Source organism: Pleurodeles waltl, chromosome 4_1, assembly GCF_031143425.1.
Source record: "Pleurodeles waltl isolate 20211129_DDA chromosome 4_1, aPleWal1.hap1.20221129, whole genome shotgun sequence".
In the NCBI taxonomy this organism is placed as follows: Eukaryota; Metazoa; Chordata; class Amphibia; order Caudata; family Salamandridae; genus Pleurodeles; species Pleurodeles waltl.
The window spans coordinates 763,345,253-763,366,868 of NC_090442.1; positions in this window are offsets into that span (position 1 = coordinate 763,345,253).

Consider the following 21,616-nt stretch of genomic DNA (forward strand, 5'->3'; position numbering starts at 1 on the left):
AACACATTTCCAACGCCCTAAAATATAGAGACAACACCCTTATATATATGGTGCCATTGCCAGAGTACATGACAAAACCCTGGATCAGGCATGTCAGGCTCTTCTGGAAGCCAACCTGACCCTTAACAAGGACAAGTGTGAAGTTCACAGGTCCACTCTGAAGTTCTATGGACATATCTTCTCAGGTGGCAGGATGAGGCCAGACCTGAGACAGTCACGGCACTCACCGACACCCTCTCCCCCAATATGTGGGGATGTTCAGTCGTTTCTGGGAATGGCCAGTTACTGTGCCGGGTACATCAAGGACTACACTGCCATCAGTTACCCCCTCAGGGAGCTGACCAAAAACAGTCAACCATTCCAGTAGTCGGCGAGATGTGATCAAGCGTTCAATACAGTCAAGGACACTAAGTCAGCCAGCAATCTGGCATACTTCAGTCCCTGTGAGAAGATCAATATCACTGTGGATGCCAGTCCTGTGGGACTCAGAGCCATCCTAGGTCAGTATGACAAAGAAGGCAAGCAAAGACACATAGTAGCATATGCCAGCCGGAGCTTGATTGACACATGTTGGAGCATACTCGCAGCTGGAAAAGGCAAGTCTGGCCGTGTTCTGGGCCTGTGACCAATTCCACATCTTCATAAACAGAAACACGTCACACTCATCACAGCCCATCATGCGTTGATAACCATTTTCAGAAATCCCCGAGCCACAATGCCTCCTAGGATCGAGCGATGGGGAATTTGACTGCAAGAATACACATACACCATCATACATAAACCCGGAAAAGCAGCCATCCCAGCAGACTACATGTCATGGCACCCCAGAACATCCTCCACAACAAGACCATCACTAGCAGAGGAGTATATTCACTTTGTCATTGCTCAAGCAAGATCACTGGCGGTCCTTCTTGAAGTCATCATGAGGCCACTGCAGCAGATGCCATACTACAAGACGTAACATGACGCATCAGAACGAATTGGTGGGGCCACATGGAAGAATCCAAAAGCAACCAACTCACGGACCTCAAAGAACAAACCTCCGTTCGACATGTAAAGTATTAAATGTCAACTGGTCAGAGAAAAAAGAAATGTCATTTGAAAAAAATACTTCAAGGTGTGGGCAACCTAACCCATGAGGGACATCAGGGCACAGTAGCCACCAAAAGAGGCCTACAGGAGAGTGTCTGGTCCCCCTCCCTGGACGTGATGGTCAAATCTACACTAAAATACTGTCTACAATGCCAACTGGTCAGCCAAGAAGAACCTCCCTCACTCTTGCAAATGTTCGAACTACCCGACAGTCTGGCAACAAGTTGCAGCAGACTTCTTTGGCCCTATACAGTCCGGGAAATACATTCTCATCATAATTGACAAATATTCCTGATCACACAACAAGTATTGTCCACCAGGGCAGCCACGACCATGCAGGTGCTGGACGAAGTCTTTTGCAGCCTGGGGAATCCCGGAAGAAGTCAAAACAGACAATGGCCCTCCATTCAACAGTCAAGAATTCGGTGAATCTGCCAGACACCTCAACTTCAGACATCAAAAGATCACTCCCCTGTGTTCTCAGGCCACTGAGATGGTGGAGAGGTTCTTGGCCACTCTGAAGAAAACCATACAACAAACTGAACTGGCCAGAAGGGATGTCCATGCAGCACTGACCGAAGTGCTGAGGGCATACAAAAACATGCCCCACATCACCACAAAATGATGCCCGATCACCCTGATGCTAGGCCATACTGTGCGCACTAGAATACCCATCTGGGAGAGCTCAGCTCACCATGTCCAGCAAGCCAGTGATCACGACGAGCTAGCAGAGATAGACAGAACCAAGAAAGCTAAAATTAAGAAATACGCAAACATGCGTCAGAGGGCCCAGCCATCGACAGTCCAAGAAGGAGATTGGGTACTCTTCAGGCAAGAACAAAAGAGAAAATCGGACAGTCAATACCATGAGCACCCACTGCAAGTAACAAGCCGAAAAGGCACAATAGTCACGGCTGTTTCGGAAGATAAGAGGGTAACCCGGAACATCACCCACTTCAGGAAATGCAACCTACCACCCAAACAGGCTACATTAGGAGTGAACTACAATGTCACTGAGGATGCTCCCACGCCAGTCACGAGAATGAGTACACCCCTTTCGTCGGCTGTAGGAGAACCTACACCGCCCACATCAGCAAGTCGGCCACAGTGTGCCCGTCACAAGCATGCACGTCTCATAGAAGAAATATAATGGACACCTTCCCAAAACAAGCTTATCTGTGCAAGGTTGGGGAGATTTAATGTCATGATGAGAGCCATGACATGAGGGTGCTAGGACCTCAGGGGCCGAAGGCAGGAAGCAGACAGAGAGGTACAGGAAAGGACAGTGATGAGATAACGAGGTCAGGGACAGACGCATGTATGCGAAGTCTGCAATAAAGGAATACAAATCCCACTACCGTGTGTGGCGGCTTCTTGCCAATCCGACAATCCTGTACATTGATTTATACACTTAAATGATTTATTGTCAATGTATGATGTGTACGTGTGCTGTGAAGGACTCTACACCCTGCATTTGTATGAGTAGTGCTATAAAAGAAATAAAACAAAATAGTGGTATTTAAAGTGTTATTTTAGTAAATATTGGAACAGATCAACATATCTGACATTTTTACAGTGTATGCATACCTCTTGTATACAGGTCCTGAACAAAAGCCAAAATCATGCCTTTTTAAGTCCTTGTGAAGTAATAACAAGTTGTGTGCCTTTTTTCCCCTCCATTGTATTTACATCCAGGTGTGAGGCTCCAAATAGCACCCAGCCAAACAAATGGAGGCCTTTGTTTTGGGCTCAGCTGGAAATCAAAATAACTAAGCCTCCTCCTTGCCTGCACATTGCTGCTCAGAATGAAAGCAGACAAAGTGCAGGGGCTGCTGAATGTATCCTGGTGTCAGAAGAGTACACCGGGATGAGTTCAGCATACTTTAATAGGGCCCTATCTCTTGGTAGGGTGGACGGCATTCACCCTGGGGAAATAGTGGGTGGACACCATCTAACCTTGTGTACCCTGCCGACTTGTGTCCTGGTAATTGTACTCTTTGTCTTTCACCCTAACTGCTGTTGACTCTACAACATTACAACTTCATTGTAATGAGTTATTACATTTATCCAACTACATCTTTACAACTCAACTGTACAGAAATTAGAGACAAGTCTTTCCACGGAGAATACAGGCTTCCATATAATATAAAATAATAGAATAGAGAAGAAATTACATAAAGGATCTCCTTTAGTGCAATTTAATGATATTGCAAGCCAGTGAAGAGTTCTATGGAATGTAGAATCACAAGGATGAAGGCCAAGTTCCTTCATAAGGTCACTGAAGTCCAAGGGGATTTGCAATATTGTTTTAATTTATTGAAAATTACACTTTATTCCTTATAATACATGGTCCCAACATCATCCTTCACACATCTCTATTACATCCTTGATGTTATACTCCTTCATATGAAAAAGATATGACGGATGCTGGCATGAAGAATGAGAGCGAAATACATGGTGGAAAATGAAACAGACCAAAAAGCAGTTAGTAAAGTGTTGCAAAAAAATATCAGAATCAATTGAATGTTAAAAGATGTAAAAGCTCAGAAAGTGTATAAATATGCAGATAGTTTGTCTTTCTTCTAACGGCCAATGGCGTGTATAAAAAATAACCATGTTGCACAAATAGCTCCTTCCTGCTGATCACTTCATTTTAGAAAAACAAATCAGAAAAAAACAAAAGCCAGTTCTCATTTTCATTGTTTACACTGAAGGTGTACTTACGCTCTGTGACCGGCTATTCTCTTTGACTTCTGACCATGTAGTACGCATTGTGATGCCACATAACAACTGTAATAACTTATTACCTATGTAATTTTGTCATTGTAGGCAAGTTGAGATAGTCCCTTCTCAACGGTAATAAGGAAATTAGAGCCAGGCTGATATGCAGTGATTGAAGGCTTTCATGCATTCTAATATAATATAATATAATGTCATGTGATATAATCTAATATAATAATGTAATAATATTAATAGAACAAAATGATAACCTGTAATCAGATAAAGCGTAATCGGATTCAATGAAGGAGCAGTGAGTAGGAGGCTTGAGTGGAGATTCAGTACAGAAGAAAACTAAAACACACTAATTAGGGGGTGCTTGTTTTAGATTATGTATTTAGGCAGCTTTTGGAGAGGGGTTTCGGGTCCTGGTGGGGTAGAGGGTGCGGAGGGGTGTTGGCTTCTGCATATGGAGGTGGTGGTAGCGTTGCACGTCTAGTCTGATGTAAATGAAGATGGTACCCCCCAGGCCAGAGGGGAGGGAATCCCAGTGAGGTGGTTCGAGGAGGAAGGGGGAATCTCAGATACCCGTGCAGAGGGAAGGGGCTGGCTGGCAGGGGGTTCGCGAAGAGGGAAGGGGCTGTCAGATCCCTGTGCAAAGAAAGGGAAGGGCTCTCAGATCCTAGCAGGAGGAAAGGATCAGGTTCTCGGTAAACGGTGTTTCCAAAACAGCATTTTATAGAACACGAGCTGCAGGCAAAGGCGAGCAGAAACAGCGAATTTCCTAATAAATTAGTCGGGCGAGATTTTGTGGAACCGGCAAAAACAGTTCCACGAATGAGACTCCAGAGGAAATTATAGGCAAGCTGTTCGCGGAAAAAGCAGCGGTGCTGCGGCAAGACGTCAAATTAGCCCGTAGGGCTCCTCGACTCAGTGCATAGCGTTAACCCCATGCACCCTCAGATCCCCGTGTATGCTGCACAGCGTATGTAGCAACCAGGGATTGCTGCCCGTCAACTATGTCATTTTCCCCAGTAATCCATCAGCAATGTTTACAGCCCGCAGAAACTCTAACAGCATTTCAGCAGTGCTTCTTTAAACCGCGCTGTACTGCAGGGTGTGGCGGCGATAGCGTGTGATCATTTAATTATACGTTGTATTTGTGTAAGCTAGGGCACGTCTGCTACTACTGTGGCCTAGTAATTCTGTTGGGATTCAGGATGATGAGTTTTCACGTGGACGCAGTTTCCTGCAGGCGCGAGTCTCGCTGGTGGACTGCAGTGTCACTAATTCCTGTCTCTGCATGTCTAGGTGTACCCCATGCTTTCCTGTGCCCGTGTTTCCCGGTGTCATGTTCTCCAGTGACTCTCGGTGCCTTTGTTACCCCATCTTTCTCTAAGGGCAAAAGTCTTTGCATAGCTTATAGCGATGAGCAATTCCCCATTTTTACAACCTTCTAAACATCCATGTGTTTCCCAATCTGTGAGCTTTCCAATCTGTCAGTTTACCATTTTCATGTTTACTTTGATATTCCCATCAGACTAACATGTTTTGCCCGTAAGAGTTTGCCCCCAGAGTGTGCACCACCCATAGTAAAACGGTAGCCACAGGTGCAAGATGAGAACTGTTGAACCTGGCCCTTTTTGCAGGGTCATCCCCAAACTTTTTTTCCTCCTCCCTCCTATTTTTTCTGACTTGTTTTAGTTGGCTTTAGGACTCTGGATATTTTGCCACTTCTGACCATTGCTAAAGTGCTCTCTGTCTAAAGTGTATTTGTGATTGGTTTATCAATGATTGGCATATTTGATTTACTAGTAAGTCCCCTAGTGTTGTAAATCAAATGTTACTAGTGGACCAGCAGCACTGATTGTGCCACCCACATCAGTAGCCCTGTGAACGTGTCTCAGACCTGTCACTGCAGTCTGGGTGGGCAGTACCCACTTGCCAGGCACAAACCATCGCTTTTACTACATGTAAGTCGCTCCTAAGGTAGGCCAAAGGCAGAACCATGGCAGGGTGTAGCGTATTTAAAAGGTAGAACATGTAGTGGTGCGTTTTACATGTCCTGATAGTGAAATACTGATACATTTGTTTTTCAATATTGCAAGGTCTATCTCTTCATAGGTTAACATGGGGATTGCCTTGAAATATCTTTTAAGTGTAATTTCTCACTGGGAACAGATAGAGACATGGAGTTTGGGGGTTCTGAACTCATAATTAAAAATACATCTTTTAGTGAAGTTGGTTTTTAGATTGGAAGTTTGAAAATACCAATTTTAGAAAGTGGCAGTTTTCTTGCTTAACCATTGTGTGCCTCCGCCTGTCTGTGGAATACACGTCTGGGTCAGGATTACAGTTAGGTTGTTTGTGAATTCACTCTAGACCAGAGGTCTTCAAACTGGGTGATGGGCCCCCCTAGGGGGCCTCACGTGATCCCGGGGGGGCGCCAGACACTGGCCAAAAGAAGCATTTTACAGAAAACATACCTTTGTTTTAAGCAGAAGCTTGTTATTGCATTTAAAAAAAAGTAACAGTACTTAACGGCAATGTTTAAATAGGTCTAGTCATATTTAAACATTGCCATTTTTATAAAACAATTGTGAAAGATTCTAAGAGGGGGCCCAATGATTTTTATTTTTCAACAAGGGGGGCGCGGCAATAAAAAGTTTGGAGACCACTGCTCTAGACAGTCACACAAAGGGAGCTGAGGTGTGCCCTGCAAATCCTGATGGGTCTTCCTGAGTTAGAGTGGTGGGAGGAGCTGACACTTGCACCTGAATGGGACTGTGCCTGTCCATACACAAAGCAGTCTCCAACCCCCTGGAGTGTGCTTGGGGCCAAGGCACGAAAGGTAGGATCTTGTGCACTACAAACACTTTCCTTTGAAGTTTGCCTACTACAAAGGCAGAAATGAGTATAAGTAATGGGCTTCTGAGACCACAACTTCAGAACACCTCAGGACTGAGGATATTCTGCCAGGTAGAAGAGTGAGATGTCATAGGAGGGATGCCACTCTGCTGGTTGCTTTGATGTACTAGCCTGATGCTTGCTGCTTCTGTCCTGGGGGTGAAAGAACTGGACTTTGCTTTCTACATCCTGCTTTCTGAGGTTCTCCAAGGGCATGAACTGAGCTTACCTCCTGTTAGAAGTCTTAGGGACAACAAAGACTTCATCTGACAGCATCTGGGCTTTCTTGCTGAGAGTCCTGACCTGCCAAGTGGTGCCAAATCCAGTTACTGTGCCCTGGGAAGTGATTTCTGGTGAAACAAAGAAGAAACCAGGTGCATCGACTCCAGAGCGATTTTGGAACTTGTGCTGCTGTCTGACACCATGCCTGTACCAGAAGCCGTGGTCTCCAACGAGTGCAATGACCGAACCCCCAGGCCCGATGCCGCTGCAGTGCCTCCAAAGTCCCGCCATAGCGTGATTCCTGAGTGCTGTGTCCCTGATGTCCAGGACACCCGACTCTGCCGCAGCACCTGTGGCCTGTGTGTGATCCCGACACCGCAAAGTCGACGCCGCATGTCTTGACCTGCTGGATTCATCGACCCCGCCGGATTGTAAGGAGCCGATGCCTTGTCACTGATGCTGCATCACCTTCCCTCCATCTGTAAGGAACTGATGCCTCATCTTCCCTACTCTGTAGTAAGCAACTGACACCTCACCTCCCCAGTAGCAGTAAGGAACTGATGCTGCGCCTGCTCCAGTGACGCCTCTCCTCCCTGACTCCGTGCAACGTCTTTATTTCACCGTCTTCAAAGGTACTATGCCTGGGCATCCAAGGCACTCTGTCACCAGCCCGCACTCCCTCAAGAGTGGCATCGGACTGTTGGGAACAACTCTGTCAACAACGTGGTAATAGCCCAAGTTAGAGCTATTGTGTTTCTAAGTGCTATTCTGAAGTTTAATTTTTGAAAATTATTTTCTTTGCTTGTGTATGTTGGATTTTTGCTGTTTTCGTCTTGTTTTATTCAGATAAATATCGGCTATTTTCCAAAACTGGTGTGGGGTTCTTTTGTGGTGTTTTTGCTGCATTATTGTGTGTGTGTGTACAAATACTTTACACATTGCCTCTGAGAAAAGCTTGACTGCTCTTGCCAAGCTACCAAGGAGGCAAGCAGGGGTTATCTGAGGTGTATGACTCTCTTACCCTGATTAGAGTGAATAGAGGGATGGTCCCTATTTGGACATGGTGCAAACCACTGCCAACTAGAGACCCATTTCTAACAAGAACCATTTCCGAACAGGCGCTCACAAAGCACGCAGGTAGCTGCCACTGGCTAGAAAGCAGCTCAAAGCCCTGGACTGGGATAGAGCAGAGTATGCCCTGCTCCGCACTAAACAGTAACACTACGCAGGCAGAAATGAGATATGCCACCTGCTTGCCCATAAACTCTGGCCACAAACCCAAAGAAATAGGATTGCTGACTTCCAAACCGCTGATGGCCACAGAAGCCCTCAATGATACAGAACTCGCTCAAGCTTTCGAACATTTCTATGCTGATCTGTATAAAGGGGAGGAGTCTGGCCAGAGGAAGATTCCCCGGTTTCTCTCCTCAACACCCCTAACTAGACTGCCAGAGGTTGATGCCTTGTTCTTAGAGGTCAACATTGAGATGGCGGAGGTCTTAGCAGCTATATCTAGGCTACAATCTGACGAGGCTTCTGGAAATGGTGGCTTTACCCCCAGCTTTCATAAGGTATTTGGCCCTCAACTGGCACCTATCCTTGACCACCTCAATAACCCGTTCAGTGAGTTTGGCATGCTCCTCGCAACAACGAGGGAGGCCAGAATTACCATACTCCCTAAACTGGGGGAAAAATCTTAAGTTATGCTCTTTGAATCAACTGCTCCCAGTCTTCAATGTTGATGCCAAGCTCTTCACAGGAATCCTCGTGGCACGTCTGAAGTCATCTATATGCAGGGACTGATAGACCCAGCCTAAACAGGCTTTATCCCCGAAAGAGGCTGCAGCGATAACACCAAGAGTCTCCTGCACATAATAGACCAAGTCAAAAGGAGACGCGATCTGGTGTTGCTCCTCTCTGTCCATGCCAAGAAGGCATCTGACCGTGTGCATTGGCCATTCCTTCGGTGGTTGCCGAAGAGTGTGGGCCTGGGGCAGCTCTTCCAGTTCTGTCACACGTGTGAGTGTCAATGGCTACCCATCTAGACCATTCCCGATAGTGCGGGGACTTAGCAGGGTTGCCCCCATCCCCTCTCATTTTCGCATTTTAGATGGCGTTGTTTGCTGAACAGATATGGGCAAATACATAATTAAGTACATCTGCTTTGGTGATTAGAACATAAAATAGCCTTCTATGTCCCACCCCTAGACCTCTCTCCCAGAACTCATGAATGAACTAGAAGCCTTCATGAAGTTCTCAGGATTGAAGGCGAATATTTAAAAAATCCAGGCCTCCAGCTTGACAATAGCACAAGAGGACACAGAGCACCTTAGGCATCACTTCCCATTTCCCTGGACAGAGGACAGGGTACCATACCCGGGTCCTGTGATCTCCTCTGCAACCAGAGACACGGTGGAGCAAAACTTCACCGACCTCATATCCGTGGCCCGCAAAGAACTACAGAGATGGTGGGCCGGGGGGCTTTCCTGGGTAAGAAGGATAGGGGCTGTGAAAATAACGCTTCTACCTAAGATCTTGTACGTTGTACGTTATGCAGACTCTACCATATAGCCCCCCACAGATCCAACAAATGATAGGCCTTTATATATTTGGGATGAGTCAGATCCAGAGCATACCTGCCCTTGGCTGATGGCTGGCTGGGTATCCCACACCTTACCAAATACAGCCTAGCTGCCCAACTCAGATACATTATGGAATGAAACAGACTACTCACAGAAAGACAGTCATGCTTCATCGAATAGTCCATCACAGGGATCCACGTATAGAAGGTCCGATGACTTCCCAAAGCACACCGACCCCCAGGAGCCTATAAGCCACATATATCACCCATCACGTGGGCTACTATATCAGCCTTGGATAGAACCACGAGTGTCTGTCTACCCCTATTTCTCCCTTCATACCCATTATAGGAAAGCCTGTATTTCCTCCAAAAACACACAGGCTCTGAATACCGCACATGACAATAAGCTAACTGCAAACACATTGTTCGACTGAAGGGGTGCCCTGGGCTTCCCTGAACTCCTATCTAACTAAGGCCTCCCTAGCCCTGAATACTGGTGATACAGAATGGTCAGGCACTGGGTGACTCAGCTTTCCATTCACCCTCATGCCTCCAGATCGATGACAAAATTTGGAAAAATGGCTGGTTACCACGGCTGATTACAAGTGACTTCTCTCCAATCTCTTCGCCTTTCTGAACACTTATAAAACCCCCAGAAAATCCGCAGCTCAGTGGCGCTGGCAACGAGAATTGGACTGCACATTCACACTCAAATAATTGGCAGACATACTTCACAATGCCTGCACCTCTCCTCTCAACGCCGCAAGGAAATAATTTATGTTGAAAATGATTCACTACTGGCACTACACCTGTGCCAGGCTTGCAAAATGGAAATCTAACTCCCAAGCATGTGCTGCCATAATTGTAGCCAGTCGGGGCACTTACTACAGAGATACTGGGAAGCAGTACTTAAAGACATTGACAAAACATTGACAAGATATTTCAGACCGACGTCCCCCGTTTCCCTAGCTCCACGTTGTTGGGACTCCCAAACCAGTTGACTTCCCAACTCTGCTGTGACAAAGGGAGAGTGATAACGATGGCTCTTATTGTGGCCCGACAAGTTATCACTTCTAAGCGTTATTTGGACACTACACCAACCCACTCTGACTGGCTTCGCAGGCCGTGGGATACAGTGGCAATGAAGATACTCACAACTTCCGTGGAACGGGCAATGCCAAGCTTCGATAAAATGTGGGGACCATGTCTTCACTTCCGGCTCCAGAATACCGTGAACTGACCTGTCCTTGCTATCTTCAGGTACTGCCCCTAACAGGAGGTGAGCCCCAACACCCTGGCAGCTCAGCCTCTGCCCAGGCCCCAGGCTCCTTGAACAGTCACCTTTACTTACTGGAGTACTCACTGCGGGGCTACAGCCCCCTGATTAAGATGATGGAACTGCCCACCCACTGCATTTTGCTTCCATCCCTTCTCCGCTCTAGTTGGGCCCCCACCTCCACCCCCCACTATTCTTCCTTCATGTTCACCCCTACTCATCCTGCCTCACTGGCCTCTGAATGTAGATGACTGTATGTGTTAGATAAAATATAAAGAAACAGATCTGAACCATAAAATTATAGCCACTAACCTTCTTAAACCAGCAAATGGGGAGGCTGGTGGTTAGTGGTTGCTGAATTGAAATTTCTAAGTTAGGTGCCCTTCGTAGGGTGCCCCTGGTGGGCAGAAAGGGGAAACTGGGGGAGAGCTCTGGTGTCAGATGTGTGAGCTTGTAAGGTATGCATTACCTGGGTGGAGCTTTCCTATGTGAAGCTTGACCCTGTATTACATTCTAGGTACCGGAGGAGATCCTGTGATGCTAAAAGCACAGACAAACGTTTCTAGCTCAAACAGATCAAAAGTTACTAAATGAGTAGCAACACATGTCCCTGCATAGTGGAAAGCCCTTCCCAAAAGTTGACCGCTCATCTTTTAACTGCATATTGCCTGTATTTAGGTGTTAATTTGGTAGTAACAAAGCATAATTTTTGCCCATTGTTACCAGGTGTGAAAAAACATAAAAATACTGAAGTAATGCTATCACACAATACGCTGCATTATGCTCCATAGTTTGTCTTTTCTTACCATACAATGTAGTCATCCCTGCCGCATAATTTGGTCCTCCAATGACACATAATTCCAGTGGCCCTGAGCATAAATCTGCATGACTTGCTTAAAGTGAGAATTGTTCAGTTGTCTAAGGGTATAGGCTGTGGCTCCTATCTTAACACAAATTAACTTTACCATGACAGGGGTTAGAGTATCCTGTGTTTTTGTGAGATCTGATATTTAACATAACATATTCCAGAAAAGGTTCCAGTATAACCAACAATTGCTCAAATTAAACAAAATTCCTAAATATCATCCATGTCCTCTGTATATTGGGTAACGAAACAAAAAAAAAAAATTCAGAACAGGCACTTATGTTTTTTAACAAATTAAGCACTTTTGCTAACCCCTGTTTTGCTGCCCCCACTCTCTTCACTGGTGATTATTCGCTTCCCGTATCTACTTGACACACCCAGCCCCTTTGTTCTCTCACTACCCTTTGCTTCTGTATCAGTAGGGCATCTTTAAATGGATTTAACATAATTTCTAGGTGACTGCTATGCATGGACACGTATGTGAGGAAGTCATCTTTGAATTGTTTTTTTAAAGCAAATTGATTCTTTGCTTTCTTAGACTTTCAGGAAATATGTGTGTTTTGGGCTCCAGTTGGCTCATAATTCAGTGGCTGGTCAGGAGACATTTAAAGGCTCCACACAGAAGATGAAGACAAGGTGGGAAGTGTGGATCTTTGGAGTCCTCCTCGAGCTACCAACAGGCATTCTGATCTGACAGTGCCTATTTTAACGAGTTGTGATTAAAGAGACAAAAAGAGAGCTAGCTTAGTTGTCAGGTCCGGAATGTCTCCTGAATGACGAACAAGCATGTACTTCTCTGTCACTTTGTTTGGCCATGGAATCGTGGTAACCCTGGGTGAGTGCAGAGTCTTTGTTCTGTTCCTGGTAATATGTGGTCCATAACATGTGCTGTGGACTGGAGGAGAACACAAAGCATGTCCTCAAAACAGGCACAAGACTACTTTGAATGCCCTGGGCTGTCACTTAAAGTCTTTTGTTGAGTGAACTCAAAATGGTGAGAGCTGATTTGATTATCTAGACATGGCTGTATTTTCAATGAATAAGGTATCTATGCCTAATTCATGAATATGCCCATACTGTACACTAGGACATAGACACCAAGAAGCTCTGTTAAGTGGGAAGAGGGTACCAAGAGGGTGTAGAGCCTCACTGTAGAACGAAAATGAGAATACAGTCATGTGACCAAGATCCCTCTTGAGCTCTGAGATGAAAGCACATTATTTTAAGTAAAAGTCACTGGGCTGGACAATACATTGTTGAGCTTATTAGCTGACTGAGTTCTGAGCTCTTGCCTCTCTAAACTACCTCCCCGAGAAGCTTCTGACTACTCACCCTCGATGCCCCAAGTGTGTAAAGGGTGTATTTAGCCCAGTTTGCAAGACAAAGTAGGATGGATAGCAGGACACCAGTAGCAAATAACCTCAATTCCAATGACTGGGGTCCTGTACCCTCTGCCTTCCCTGTGGTGCTCTCAAACGGGGTAGGACAATAATAGTCATGAAATCCTCTTTGTGATGTCAGAAAGTCAATTGGGATTGATGGCCAGCAGTCAGCCAGCCCAGAGACAGAGTTATGGTTGCCTTATGAGAACTGTGCTAGCCATAACTTGGAAGTTTGCTGTCTCAGTCCTGCAGCATAGGCTGAATGAGATTAGTAGTCTTGTTGGATGCAACTGATGTTATTTTGGTCTTGCAGTTATACAGTACTGCATATTTGCTTATTTAGCTTAAGTGAAAGATTTGTGATAAGTTGGTAACTAAAGATGTCTTTATGGTTCAGGTTTGCTTTGCTCAATCAGAGGATGGCTTATCCAGATTTCAAAGAATTAGGGGACATGCCTTCTGTCAGAGATGCAATGCCAATGTTCAAGGGTGTGAGTGCTTCCCTGACGATGGTTTAAATGAAGGTGGATGGGCGAATGACATCACAATGGTGGTTAAGTGAGATTGTCGAAAAGCCTGTATCTAGGAGATTTTTGAAAAAGGTGCACTTCACTATGCTGCATCAAAAGATGGAAGAGATGGTGGTAGCTTGCTCAGCACTGCTGGTATGGCACAAGATATTATCTATTTTTTTGGTGACTAATTGATTCAAGGCTTTGCATTTGCTAGTTGAGTGCAGTGTTAATCGGCCTGGAGTCCAACTGGCACAATGCCAGATAAAGACACCACAATGGTAAACTTTCTATTGGTAGCTTTGGCTGTAAAGGTGCATTTTCTTTGTGAGCAGAGAAGATTTCAGTCTTCGAGTTGGTCCTTGTGCAATTGCTCTTCTTCCTTGATGATAGGTAATTTGTTGTTGTTGAGCTCTTTTTTCCAGCATCATACAGAGAGCTTAAATTTCATTGAGCACACACTCAGGGGATTATCATTGTTGATTGTTTCTTTCAGGATTAAGTCACATGAGTGCAGTTGGGGGATTCACATTTGGTTTGGAGACAGTTGTGGCTGAAAGAATATTGAATTCTTGCCCAAGGGGTTTCACTTGGAACTCAAAGATGAGGTACTGTGAATTATGTGGGTTTTTACTGTACATTTTGAGCTTTATGTATGATAATGATTGAGGTTGCAATATGGAGTGACCATTACAGTGTGGTTGGAGGGGGCATTTGAGGAATTACCTGGTGGTGAAGGGCAGATTTAAAATGATATATTAGTGTGGGTTAGATCAGTGGTGTCCTGCTTGATGTCAATGTTGTCACAAAGGTCAAATAGTACATCTTTTATAATCTCCGCAGAGGACTCACCCAGCTGCTTGAAGATCAAGCAAAATATATTTTTAGATTAGTTAATGGATGGAATGCTGAGAAGGTTTGTTGGTTGGCTAATGTCTAAAGATTGTGTGGAAAGTGGTGGCATGGGAGGCTTAAAACGGGATGCACTAACTGAGGAGTTCCATATAGTGATGGTAGTGGGTTTTTGTGAGAGCATGGTCATTGGGGTATGTCAGGAATAGTAACATGGTATGCATTACTTCTGGGTAAGGTAGGAGAGGATTCATCACTTGGCCAATCAAAGTAGGCAGACATAGGCATTGGTTACATTTATGGTTCCTTACCTTTAGTTATTCAGAACATTATCTCTTTAGTACTGATTTCATGTATTTAGTATTGAATGCAGATTTAAGTAACATTCTATATTTCTAAGGTTGAAGCTTAAATGGTGAGTGTCTGGTGGAACCAAGGTGGTATTGTTTCATGACTGATTCTATTGAACTAAGGTTGCATTGTCATCTGTAAAGTGACAACCTCGTATTCCTTCTTAAGACTTTTAACCATGTACTTGAGATGGCTTTCTAAAAATAGTGTGAACTATATTCAAGGCAGCTGAAGAATAAGGGCCTGATTTAGATCTTGGCAGATGGGGTTGCTCTGTCACAAACGTGATGGATATCCTGTTTGATGTATTACGATTCTATTATATCTTATGGAAATTGTAGCACCACGGGTGGAACAATTGTCACATTCACCGAGATCTAAATCAGGTGGTTAGTGTCCTCATGCATATATTATTACACCACAGAAGAGTTAGACTTTAGATTAATATTACACGTAATATGTTGCTGGTGAACCATTTGTATGCACAAACGAAAATAGCTTTAGAATGGTACATCATTTTTAAAGGTATATCATATACAGTATACAAGATACTTCAGTTCAGAAGACTATGGCCTTCATTATGACCTTGGCGGTCAGCGGTAATATGGTGGAAACTACTGCTAACAGGCTGGCAGTACCTTCCACCATATTATGACATTGGTGGTTTGGCTGAAGCCAAACCGCCAATATACCATACCGACTGCCACAGCGGTAACAGCTGCCGGGCTGGAGATATCAATCTGCAGCCCGGCGGCCGTCACTGTACCGCCTGCAGTATAATTACCCCGCCTACCGCCATGGTTTCCGTGGCTTCCTTACCGCCACGAAAACCATGGCTGTAGGCACTATCAGTGACAGGGAATCCCTTCCGTGTCATTGATAGAGGTCTTCCCCACCCCCTCTCCAGATGCCCCTCAACCCCCCCTTCCTTTCCAAACCCCCCCTACATTCACACCCCATTCACACACACACGTACATACATGCACTCTTTAACACATGCATCCACGCATGCATACATCCATTCACACACCCATCTGCACCCACTTTCATACATACTCGTAGACACGCATTCACTGAACAGAACATACATGCACTCATACCTCCATACATGCACACACATTCAACACGAAACACACACCCGCATACACGCATGCACAAACATTCACACACACACATACACAACACTCCCCATCCCCCTCCCCTGTCGGAGCACCCACTTACCTGTGTGCAGGGGGTCTTCCGGCAGGAGGCAGGACGGGACGGGGCAATGCTGCTAGCAGCAGCGTCCGCCAGCAGAACACCATCAGGCCCTATTATGGGTCATAATACGGCTGGCGGTGGTCTACTGGCGTGGCATTGCTGGTGGCAGCAGCACCACCTTACTGCCATCCCCCGACATGGCCACAGTCGGATTTCCACCATTCTTGTGGTGGAAATCCGGCTATGGTCATAATACGGTGGACGGCTGGTAGTCGAAGCGACGGTCTTTTGGCGGCCGGCACCGCAGCGGTAGCGGTTTTTACCACCAATATCATAATGAGGGCCTATATTAATAATGTTGTTTGTATACTTTCTTGAGGAGCTGAGTGAAGGAGAATTAATCCTTATAAGATTCAAGAAAGGGTGCTATGTATTGATGTATGTTTTTAATCCTCTGTGTTTTTGGGAGTAGGTTCCTTGTAGTACATGTCCAGTCATCACCACTGTGAAACAGTAAGTTAGACAGGATGTGGTATCACATTAAGGTCATGGACATAATGTCTAATATGCATTGTTAGAAATGGGGTATCTAGTTGGCAGTGGTCAGCACCCTGTTCAAGTAGGAACCCTGCCTCTATTCAGGGTAAGGGAGTTACACTGCTAAAATGGCTCAAGCAGTCAGTCCTAACTCCGAGGCAATGTGTAAAGTATTTGTACATACACAGTAACACAGTGAAAACATCAAAAAATGACTCAATACCAGTTTAGACAAATAGCCAATATTTATCTGAGTATTACAAGACCAAAACAACAAAAATCCAACATACAGAAGCAAAGATATTAATTTTTAAACATTAAGGGCCATATGTATGAACACATTTTCCCATAGGAACAGAATGGGTAAACCCTTTTGATACATCTGGCCCTAAATCTTAGTATAGCACTCTGAAACACAATAGCTCCAACTGGGGTTCTTATGACGCAGATTTGTTTCCAACAGTCCAACGGCACTTGCGAGGGAGTGTGGGCCAGTCACAGAGCAGCACGGCCCGAGGTACAGCACCTTGGAAGATGATGAGGAAACAAAGACGCTGTACTGTGTCGGGGAGGTGAGGCGTCGGAGCTGGTGAGGTTTAGGACTCTTACTTGCACTGGGTAGGTGAGGCATAAGTTCCTTACTGTTAGGCAGGGTAGGTGAAGCATTGGTTCCTTACAGTTGCAGGGGAGGCAATGCAGCATCGGCAGCAAGGCGTTGGTTCCTTGCAACAAGGCGAGGTTGATGAATCCAGTAGGTCAAGACACGAGGTGTTGCGATCATACCACGGGGCCACAGGTGCTGCGGTGGAATCCGGTGCCTCGGATGTCAGTGACGCAGCGCTCTGGACTCATGCTGTGGGTGGACTTTGGAGGTGCTGTGGCTGGACTTCGGAGGCACTGCAGTGTCGGTCGCTGTTGTTGCACTCAGCGGGGACCACCGCTCCAGTGCAGGCATTGGCGTGGAGTCAGATAGCAGCACTGCTTCTGAAGTCGCTCTGGAGTTGATGTGCTTGGTTTCTTCTTGGATGCACCAGAACTTACTCCCAAGGCTCCAAGAACTGGATTTGGCACTGTTTGGCACATCAGGACTGTCAGCTAGTGATCCCAGGTGCTGGCAGATGAAGTCTTTTATGCCGCTGAGACTTCTTAACTTCTTAACAGGAGGTATGCGCTGTCCAAGCCCTTGGAGAAACTTTAAAAGCAGGATGTAGAAAGCAAAGTCCAGTCCTTTCACTCCCAGGACAGAAGCGGCAAGCAGCAGGCCAGCACAACAAACCAGCAGGCAGAGTGGGAGTCCCTCCTGCAGCATCCACCTCTTCTTCCTGGCAGAATTTTCTCAGTCCAGAAGGATTCTAACTATGTGGTGTACAGGGGAGGATCCTCCATAGGGGCGGATGAGCGTTGCCCCCAATTCCAGCAGCGGCAGCTGCAAACCTTTTCCCCAAAAACAATCATAAACTGTGTTTATGATAGTTTTTTGGGAAAAGGAGCGGGCCACAGGGTGACGTGCACTGAGGTGGAGTGCACAGCACCCCCCCCCTTAGAGTGCATGTGTGTTTGTCCGGCTGTCTAGGGCCTGCCAAATACACGTGCACACAGGGCTCTCTCCAACTAAGCAACACAGTTGCTGGGCTGGACAGACTCAGCACAGGCTCGACACTCCCAGCCAATCCTGATGCTGCTCTAAGCAGCGTCAGGATTGGCACAGGGCAGGCTGGGAGCCTGTGCCTGCATGCAGTGAGATGGGAGGAGGCAGGTGAGTGGCGCGGGAGCGGAGGTAAGTGTTTTTTAAAAATTATTTTGTATTTAATTTAATTCTACCCCCGCTCGCGAGCGCGCCGCCACTTTAAATTTGTGTGAGCCGCCACTGGTGGTGTCACAGGTCCAGTACTTATATCCATTTCTGTCTTTGAAGTAGGCAAACTTTAAAGAGAAGTCTATGTAGTGCATAAGACCCCGCCTTCCCTTCCCTGGCCACAGACACACTCTAGAGTGTTGGAGACTGCTTTGTGCGAGGACAGGTATAGCCCTATTGAGGAGCAAGGCTCAAGTCCTCCCACCACTTTAGCTCAGGAAGACCTATCAGCTTGATGCAGGACACACCTCTGCTCCCTTTGTATGACTGTCTAGAGTGAATACAGCCCAACTGTCATCCTGACCCAGACATGTATTCAGCAAACAGTAAGAGACACAGAGTTAAGCAAGAAAATGCCACTTTCTAAAAGTATCATTTTCAAACTCACAATTCGAAAACCAACTTCACCAAAAGATGTATTTTTAAATTGCAAGCTCAAAGACCCCAAACTCCACATCTCTATCTGTTCCTAATGGGAAATTACACTTAAAAGATATTTCGAAGCAATTCCATTGTAACCCTATGGGAGGGATAGGCCTTGCAATAGTGAACACCAAAATTATCAGTATTTAACTATTAGGACATGTAAAACACACCATTACATGTCCTACCTTTTAAATTCCCTGTACCCATGCCCATTGGGCTACCTTGGCCTACCATAGGGGTAGCTTACAGGTAATTAAACTGACGGTTTGGGCCTGGCAAGTGGGTGCCCTTGTCAGGTCGACATGACACTTTAAAACTGCGCACACAGGCACTGCAATGGCAGGCCTGAAACATGTTTTACGGGCTACTCATGTGGATGGCACAATCAGTGTGGCAGGTTCACCAGTAGCATTTAATTTACAGGCTCTGGGCACCCCTGGTGCACTGTAATAGGGACTAATTGTAAATGAAATATGCCAATCATGAATAAACCAATCACCAATACAATTTAGACAGGGGGCATCAGTGGTAAAGTGCCCAGATACATAAAGCCAACAAACAAAGGTCAGCAAAATAGGAGGAAGAAGGTAAAAAGTTTGAGAATAACCTGCAAAAAGGGCCAGGTCTAACATGTGTTACTTGTGAATGTTTGTACAGGGGCCGCAAAATGTATCTGTGCTCAGATCTCTCAAAATCTTTAAAGTAGCACTGGCTTTAAGTATTCAACTCCTGAAAATCCTATTGTGAAAAGTAACTCTCTCCCATTACCATCAGTCCCATGTTTATCTTCTAGCCTTTGGAGACCAATTGGAGCAGAGCTGGGCTCTCACGTGACGTGTGCTCATCACTCCTTTTTTCATCAACAATGAGGTATCGGTGACAGCATTAAGTGAACCCTGAAACTTTGATTTTGTACTAGTTTCTAGTGCCTTCTACAATCTTATTTCTGTAAATGAGAATCTAGGTACACTTTTGAGTGATGGATTTTTTGGTGTCAAATCACGTATGCACCATTTTTAGTAGGTTCTCATCTGCAAAGTCAGTGAATTGCCCAAAACTAAATGCAGGTAAGAGGTATCATAGTATACGTGATACATTGTAAAATTCTGAATGTCACCTTTTTTGCTTCTTTGACTGTGAAGTGTTGACAAACAGTAATAAAACATCTAAGACTCAAAGGTTGCAAAGGACAGCTGAGAACTCCCATTCCTGCCCTCAGAGGCTACCATCATCTTTATATGTTCATATTGTTTGAATAGTAGGACATTAACATGTAGGCACTTCAAAAATGTTTTGGGTGGTAGCACGACCTGAGATGAGGCTATAGCCTTTTGTTGTTATCATTGTAACTGCATTTCTTCTCTCTTGCATAAAGACCGGGCCCTTATTATGAGTGGCCCTGTGGGGGAAGACACATTTCTCAGCCCGATAAAAACCAATAACCTGACGATTGGTATTAATCAGGTCCAATAAAAAACTGCTGTCATGCGTTCTCGGCATTTAAATTGGAAATAACTTACTGATTTCTACTCCAAAATCCATAGGTACACTTATTTATCAGGTATTTTCCCTGGCAAATCTTGGCAGGTTTGATCTGCCAAAATTCACATTGGTAAAATGACTGCTAAATTAATGATTCTCATTCTTTTGTTTGTGCAGGGATCGAGCAAAAATGAGCCAATAACAATGACAAAAATATTAAAATGCCTCTGAGGAATAGAGATGCAGTAGAGGAGTGGGTGCAGGCAGAAGCAGCAGGATATGGACGGGAGGGTGTGAGGCAATAAAATAGGTGCCTAGAAGAAAATGGAGTAGCATAGTAGCAAATATAATTTCCGTGCACTTGTAAAAAAGTAAAAATTATTAAAGAGAAAATTATTCAAATGACTGTGAGGGGTGGGTGAGCAAGAGAAGAGGAGTGAGTGTGCTATGGGTTAAGGGAAAGGAAAGGGGGAAGGTATTGGAAGGGATAAGCAGCACACAAGAGAGCGTAAGCAAGAAAACACATGCACTTTTTTGGAGTGCGTAATGTTATGGTATGTGTTGTTAATATTTATTTATTGAGAGCATGATCACCAATGGTTTCTTGGTGCTTTAATGGGAGTTGCTGACAATGAGCGAAAACAGGCAGTTAATGCCCAAAATAGGCTTGTCTGAAAAGCCACATATTTTAATTCTTTACGAAAAGAAGAATAATTAATCTGCAACTGAAAAGAGAATTAAAGCAAGTTCCTGATTGATGGAGCTAAACAGGAAAGGTTGTGCCCTTCTCTTAAATATGGGGACTGCCAGCAGAGACGCCGAAGAAGAACTCAGTTACCACACTGGGCAATACTTTGTTAGTTTTTCCCTTAAAATTTGAGGTCCCCCTCCTACTATCACTTTGAAGGTAAGGCAGCAAATCTTGATTTTAATCCTATATTCCCCAGGCAGCCAATGAAGTTCCCTAAGCAGTGGTGAGATGTGTGAGTATCTTGGCGCCTTATGGATAAGCCTCCCTACTTGATTCTGGGCCTTTTGTAACCTGTAGGCCAACTGTTTTGGAAGGCCAAAGTAGAGGAAGTATACATAACTTGGCTTAGATGTTACTAAAGTCTTTTTAATGTTTCTCCCAAATGCCTCACTATTTTTTACTTTTTCTCAGTGATATTATGCAAGAAGAGATTACTGCACCCGCCTGTGGTTCTAAGCTCAGATCCTTATCAATGAGGACTCCAAGACTTTTGGCTTGATGTGTAGTAGTGGGAACCTGCCCAAATCAGGGCAAGCAATATAAAGGGCTCCATCAACTGTCTTTATTTTGTAAGATTGTAATTTCTGACTTATCAACATTTTAGTTT